The sequence below is a fragment of the Mus musculus genome, chromosome 6, assembly GCF_000001635.26.
Source record: "Mus musculus strain C57BL/6J chromosome 6, GRCm38.p6 C57BL/6J".
Lineage (NCBI taxonomy): Eukaryota > Metazoa > Chordata > Mammalia > Rodentia > Muridae > Mus > Mus musculus.
Genome location: NC_000072.6, coordinates 6,921,400 through 6,929,197, shown reverse-complemented (window position 1 = coordinate 6,929,197; position 7,798 = coordinate 6,921,400). Strand labels below are relative to the sequence as shown.

At 41.1% G+C, this 7,798-nt stretch overlaps 1 non-coding gene across 1 annotated transcript; it reads left to right on the top strand.

Moving 5' to 3' along the window:
* Positions 1-4,918: 4,918 nt before the first annotated feature.
* Gm22155 lies at positions 4,919-5,082 on the top strand. The gene has a single exon (XR_003956604.1). It is a non-coding gene; the product is annotated as a U1 spliceosomal RNA (small nuclear RNA).
* The last annotated feature ends 2,716 nt before the right edge of the window (positions 5,083-7,798 follow it).

Genomic DNA, 7,798 nt, shown 5'->3' with positions numbered 1-7,798 from the left:
TGGTACGGTGACTCCTGAGGGGAAACTTCACATTTGCTATAGAAACCAGGCTTTGTGGCTGCTCAGCGTGGGTGGCCCCACAACCAGGTGGGAAACAACCACAGGGGCCGGTCTGAGCCTTGGGTCACTCCCAGTGTTCACGAGGATGTAGAAAAGAGTGAAATGGATTCTCTTCCTGTCTGTTCAGATACTTGTCCTGCCACTAGCCAAAAATAGAATCACAACTAGCCTTTCCCCTAAAGACTTCTAAATGATGAATGCCTTCCAAAATGATGTCTAGACTTTTACGCAGATGCAGTTTGAACTGTCAGTCTGTAAAGTTTGAGTGAGAGGCTGGAGGAGGCTCATTATCAGTTAAAATGCTTAATACAGCTCAATATTTTCTAAACAAAAAGACGGACACAGGTGATTGACTCTGAGCTCGGTTGCATTCTGGAAATATAATTACATAGCTTTACTGACTTAGGGCACCAGATTTTTATTGCATCAAGATAACTAATAACATGGAAAGACATTAACTTAAATAAGTGAGTTGTGTCTCATAAGCTATGTTTCAGGTGATATTCTTCCCCAACTCTTGCTAAAGTAAGAACACAAAGACATTTTTGCTTTTGGATTTGCATAAGCTTCCTTTAATCTTTAGAAATCTACTGTGGAGGTAGCAGGGTACCTAAGTGGGTAAACACACAACTCTTTTGACCTGATTTTGATCCCTGAGAAAAAAGGTAAAAAGCCAAATGAAGTAGCACCAGCATCCTAAAACTAGGTGAGAGGTGAAGACAGGAGAATTAGCCAGATGCTTGTACACACAGTGAGGTAGTAGCAGAAATCCTAAGAGAGATCCTTCCCCGAAAACAGGTGAAAAGAGAAGTCTTTCACCAATTCCCCAAAAATAAAGTTGTTCTATGACAGCCACATGACCTCCACATGTGTACCTCACCCCCACATACTAAATAAAAAGATAAAACTTTTTAAATCTAATATATACCAAAACGTAATTCTAAAGGTGGCCTTGATTCTCCATAGTAAAAGTACTTGAAATACTAATTTGAGGACCAGAGAGGATATGCATATATTGATAGATTGATCATTTAACCTATTAGAAAAATTTAAAACAACATTTTCTACTATTATCATTTGTAAGTCCTTCAGGCCCCTTGGTGAGAGCATTCAGGGATCTAGCCTGAGCCATTTAATGTCTGTTAACAGATCTGCCCTGGCTTCTTATTGGCATGTGTTCCTGTGCCACCCACGGAGACCTCCAAATGTGGATCCAAGCTGAGCCCTGAACGCTGTTTTTGTGTAATTCTGCCAATGACCACCCCTAAACCTCAAAAGAATGAAGGGAGAGCAAAGATATGCAGAAACATATGTATTTTTAAAACCTCGAGGCTATTTACATGAATATGAGCTCTTCTATTCTGTCCCCTGCCCAGCCTGGGTCTGAAACATCCAGACCCCTTGTGTGCTGTTTGGTCTGGGTTCTGGTCATGGTCTTTGGCTAAGCTGTGCGTGCCTATGTACCAGGCTGCCAAGGGCTCACCCACTCCCCAAATCAGGACTAACCACAGCCTGAGAAAGGAAATTTTCATTTGGTGAACAGAGTGTGTGAGTTGTGAGCCCTAGATCAAAATACTTTCCTGTACTGTCTTTCCATCTTAAATAAGACTGTGCTATATACTTTGAAAAGGCATGAGGATGCCCTCCACCCCCCGCCCCCAGCCACCCCACACACACTCCCGCAACTGTGGATTAGCACACGACAAACAAGGAGAAATTATAATAGACATTTGACTCTTGACTTTCCTGTCAACGACAGCCCCAACACTGAAAGCTTTGTTCCAGGTTGTACTTTCAATTTTGTTCGGAGTTCTGAATTAAAGTGCGAGGAACACTGGTTAATTATAAGTTAATTTTGCCATAATCTGGAATAAATTAGATGATTGCTTAGTTCACAAAAAAAATTTATTATAATCACAAATTAGGATTTGAGACTTTGAAATTACTTCCCTTGCAAACCTCTTATTTTACAGATGAAAAAGGTGAGGACCCAGTGTGATTAAATGGCCTGCCCAAGTTCATACAACTAATTAAAAGCTAAGCAAGAACTAGATTCTATGTCTTCTGCTCCTCTGTCAGAGTGTTTACATTTGTTTCCATTATACCTCAGGTTTTAATTAGTTATAATAAGAGGTAGCACTGAGCTGGATTAAACAAAATGGTAAATGGACCTCCTGTCTTCTTACTTGGTTCTTTGGCTCTTTTTAAAACAGGGGGTTTGCTTTGCTTGATTTATTTCATTATTTTTATATGTGCAGTGACGTCTAATGGTGAGATGTCTCAGGAAAAATGTTTTTGAGCAAATTATATTGAACTGTTAGGAAAATTAACTGCTCTGCCTTCTGAGAAATAGCAGGTAAACGCTGACATTACTATCATGGCTAGTGAAGGCAGATGGGTATCTAGGGGGAGAATAGGAGTAGAGTTTATTGTTCTAGCTTTATACCACAGAGAACAAACCACATGGAGGCAGAAGTAACTTCACATGAAAGCACCAACCTTGGTGTTAGTCACACCATAGGGATAAGCCCGACATTCTTCATATTGTCCTTCTCAGGTTGTTCGTGAAGCAAATCTTAGAGTTTGTTCTTCTGTCTACAGTGCGACATAAACCACATCCCCATATATATGGTACATCTAGACCTGAGACTATGAGGCTTTGACTAGGCTGCAAATTACATTAAACACACTGACATCTTCAGAAAATAACTTTAGAAAAGAGATCCATGGGACCATTCATTGCTTCTAGCCTTGGGCTGTGTAGTCGCTATTCCTGGTTGTCAACTTGACTATATTTGGAATGAACTACAATCCAGAATTGGAAGGCTCACCAGTGACCCTTATCTGGAGGCTGGGAGACAGAAGTTTCTGATCTGGGTCTTGGTATGGAGATCTTGAGGCATAGTGGCTATAGATTCCAGAAGCTTAAATCTCCGAGTTCAAGGTCATCTGGGATTAAAGGTATGGTGGAACACACCTTTAATCTGAGCTACACCTTCTGCTGGAGACAATATAAGGACATTGGAAGAAGGGAGTCTCGCTCTTGCTCCCTCGCCTGTTTGCCGTGTGGGATTGAGTAACTGCTAGATCCTTGGATTTCCATTCACAGCTACTACTGAACCATTGTTGGGAATTGGACTGCAGACTGTAAATCATCAATAAATTCCTTTACTATATAGAGACTATCCATAAATTCTGTGACTCTAGAGAACCCTAACTAATACAGGTTGTGAATAATATATTTGATTTTGAAAGTTCCATGAAACCATGAATGATTCTCCATGTTTCTTTCAGCTTTAAAATCATGTGGTTCAGTGTCCCTTCTCCTTGTTTGTGTATGTTGGAGTTTTCATTGATTTTTGAGACAGAGTCTAGTTGTATTGCCTAGTATGGAGTGTTAATCCCAATCCACTCACTTTAGGTCTCCAAATGCTGGGATTACAGCATGCACACAACTCCTAGATTCATTCTTCTTTCTCAATAGAGTAAAAAATATTTATCAATTGCTTACCCAGGTGTCTGTTACTCTAAGGAAATTTGCTGTCTTGTTTGAACAAATTTAACATACCATGTGTTTTGGTCTTTTTTCCATGGCTAAAACTGTGTACCACAGATGGTGAAAATCACAAAAGCAGCGGGGAAGGAGGAGGAGGAACAGGAACAGAAGGAAGAGGAGGAGGAGGAGGAGGCTTTCCACATTATTAGAAGCTGGAAAGCCCTAGAGTGCATTCCTAGCATCTCTCCAGGAGGTTCTTAGTGCAGCACCCTAACATGGCAGGACAAGCAAGTGTTGGGAGGCTCAGGAAGCAAGCTTTACAATAAGACACCCCCTGCCTGGAGTAAATCCATCCCTCAGTCATGTCATTTTAATCTACTCATGAGTATAGATCCCTGGTGACCAGATAACCTCTGAAAGGACACATTCCCCAATTCTATCATAAAGGTGAGCTTGGGAAGGGACATCCAAGCCTTGTGCTATGTTCTTGTCATCATAAATAGAAGATCCAAATCACTATTTAGGCACCAAGAGGGGAGGGGGCATGAAAAAGAAATGTCAGGGTCTCTGCCCTTGATGACTGATTTTTCTCCTTCATTACCTAGCATTGTTTTTGATGGTGATAATGTTAACTGAAATATAGTAATGGAACTTCTTTATGGTTTAACAAATTATCTTGGGAGACAGAGCCTGCATATAAGTAATATTAGTATCATATTGATGACAAAGAACTACCTGGAAAAATAATTGGTTTTATTTTGATAATGCTTTTTAATAAGTATGAAATTTGTTAAATAAAGTATTCTCAGTGTGTATGTGTTGGTGCACATGTTTGTGAATATTAGTGTGCATGTGTGTATACATATGTATGAAGTCCAGAGGTGAACCTCTGGTGTCATTCCTCTGGAGCCATATACCTTTTAAAAAGTTCTTTTAAATTTCATAGATAGAAATAGAGAGACAGACAGACAGACAGATGTGTGTGTATACATACATATATATCACATATATACACATATGTATATACATATATCATATATACATATACATATATATACATATCTATATACATATATACACATGTGTATACGAGAGTGTTTGTGAGTGTGTATGTGAATGTATATATGTGTGAAAGAGTGTGTAATATTGTGTGAATGTGTGTGTGTGTTCATGTACACACATGTGCAAGTGTGCACTCATGCCACCATGGGCCTGTGGAAATCAAAGAATCACTGGGGGTGGGGGGTTGGTTCTTTCCTTTCACCATGTGGGTCATGGGGATTGGACTCAGGTCGTCAAGCTTGTCAACAAGTGCCTTTACTAGTTGAGTCATCTGAACTTTGTTTTTGAATACACAGTCTCACACTTACCTGGCAGGAGAGATACCATGATCACAAAGGTGGTTTTCCCAGTACAAGGCTTATCCATTGCACTCTGGATGTGCTGACCCCTGTGATTTCCCCAAATTCGGGAAACTTGACTGCATAATTTGTGGTAGTGGGGGACTGCGTTCGCATTCTCCCCTAAAAACTAAAGAAGAAGAGGAGGAGGAGGAGGAAGAGGAAGAGGAGAAGAAGAAAGAGAAGGAGAAGAGGAGGAGGAGGAAAAAGGGAAGAGGAAGAGGAAGAGGAAGAGGAAGAGGAAGAGAAAAAAGAAGGCTGCAGTTTCTAATGTGCCTGGAACTTACTGAGTGTACTAAACTGGCAGGTGCACAGCCCTAGAGATCAGCCTCTATCTGTTTTCCCCTGTGGTGGGATTATAAGCAAATTCCACCACACTCAGCTTTCCATAATCTTGAGCTCTAAGGAGGAAATTCAGGTCCTTTACTATGGCTTCTCTTCTGCCCAAGACATAGGACATTTGAATTTTATAAACACTCAGAGAGAAATAAGTGACCAAGAGTAGAATACATATTCCGAGAGAGAACAGCAAGTCAAGCTAAGCCAGTTGCCACCGCACCCCTCCAGACATTAAAACCAGTACAGTTCACAGAAACCCCATATTTGGAGTTCAATGCTTTGGGGTTTCTCTCTTGAAATTCTTACAATATCATCTTAATTTGGGGTGTCATGAGTGAGGTTGAGTGGGACAGTGAAGGGATTTTGGGGCCTCAGCTCCCATGTTTTTCTGCTTCCCCCAACCTCAAGAGGACTGGCTCCCTACTATGCATCTCCCACACTCAAGCCATCTCTTCATCTTCTGTCCCATTCAGACCATTTTCCTTGTGCCAGAAGAAACGTAGGAGCAACATGGAGGGGGTACAGATTAGACATCTTTACTTTGAGGTCTTTCTGGATGGGACATGGGGACAGCCCCAAGCCTGGGGCTGACCATATCTTGCATATTGGTTGGTCACATGATGCTGGATTGAGCTAGACTAGGGCAAGTCTCTTCCCTTCCCTCACCCAGATCCTGATCACAGCCCAGCTATGAGGTTGAAAGATCTTATGGACTCACTCCTTTCCTGTGGGTTAAGGCAGCACCCTCCTCCCCTACCCCACGGTTTCTCTAGTCTCCACTCCCCTGCTGAGTTTTATAAGTTCTGCTTGGTAGAAGGAACACAACTAGGCAACCAAAAAGCCCAAGTACATAAGCCTCTGTGTAGCTTGAGGCTCAGCACCCATGCCCAAGTGCCCCTCTCCCATTCCTGGTAGCATCTTAGGAAGACATGTGTCTGTTTCTTTTGGCCCACTAGAGGCAGGAAATTGATTATGGTGTACACTAACGTTGGCATTTACAACTAACACAGCACAGTATACAAATGAACAGGAAGATATGGAAAACACTTAAGGCTTATTTTTCTGCATCTCAGAGTGGCATTCAATAGCAAATGAAGCACCATGCACAGCCAAGGAGTGAGGGAGACCATGGGAGAAGGTACAGAAGCACATGTGCCCCCTCAGCAGCATTTTCTGCATGATTTTAGGTATTGGCTCCTACATTCTCATCTTGCAGTGAGTTCTAAAATGATATGTAGTCAGCCCCACAAAGAAAAACTAGAGTTGTGCCCTGAAGAAGTTTCGTGGTGGCCAGAAAGGTGACTTGTGGATAAAGGTACTTGCCTCCAAGCCTGCTGAGCTCAACTTAATCGCCAGGACCCAAAAGGTGGAAGGAGATAACTGCCTCTGAAATTGGTCCTCTGACTGTGCACACACGCGCGCACACACACACACACACACACACACACACGCTTCCTTGGGCCTTAGAGTCTATATCAGTGGTATAGCATATGCCTACGTTCTACATTGAGTCCAATCTCTAAGTGCATCAAAACAAATGAAAAAAGTCCATATATGTATTAGGCATTTTAATATCATTTAGAAGACTGCATTTTTTATGTCTCTTTATAAGAATAAGTAAGTAGGAGCTAGACAAATCACTCACTTGCTACTCTTACAGAGGACCTGGTATCCATTCCCTACATGGTAGCTCACAAATGTCTTTAGTTTCAGGTCTAGGGTGTCTGACTGACACTGTCTTCTGGCCTATTAAAGTTCCAGGCACACATGTGGTACAACAATTTAAATGCAAGCAAAGTGCACACATACAAAAAATAAAAATAAATAATTTTTTTATTTTAAAAAGAAACATAAGCATTGATAGCAACGTGGACAGCATAAACTGTGGGCTTACATGTTATCAGCACAACAATGTTTGCAGAAACCGCTGTTGTTCTACAAATGCCCAAATCAAATAGCTTTTATATATTCTTGAATCAGTCATGAGTGATAATAAAGGGGACCTTGCACCAGTAATATCTGGGACAACAAACATCGCTGCCAATACAACTCCTGCGTGACACACGGGAAATCAGAAGCCAAGTACATACTTCTGGGCATCTTTGTGGCTTTAACTGGTCATAAATGCTCCAATAGCCACTTTCACATGGCACAGTTTGCTTATAGGGATAGATTATCAATTACCTAGCTTCATACACAAAACAGGCAGGCTTCCTCTAACACTGCTAGCACCCGGGTATGTGTTGAATACCAATACTAGAAAAGATATGTGTCATGAATAATCATTTATGAACATCAAGGAGTATCCCTAATGAATATTCCAACAAACTTTACCTTGACACATCTGCCATTATTATCTTTTTCCGTGAGTAAACCTGTCTGGAATCAAATAGAAGACAAACCAACCAACAAACAAAAAAACCTTTGTAAAACACAATAATGAAATTTATCTCTTTTCAGAAGCATACGTAAAGCTTGCAGGATTCAGACTGGTGTAAATCAT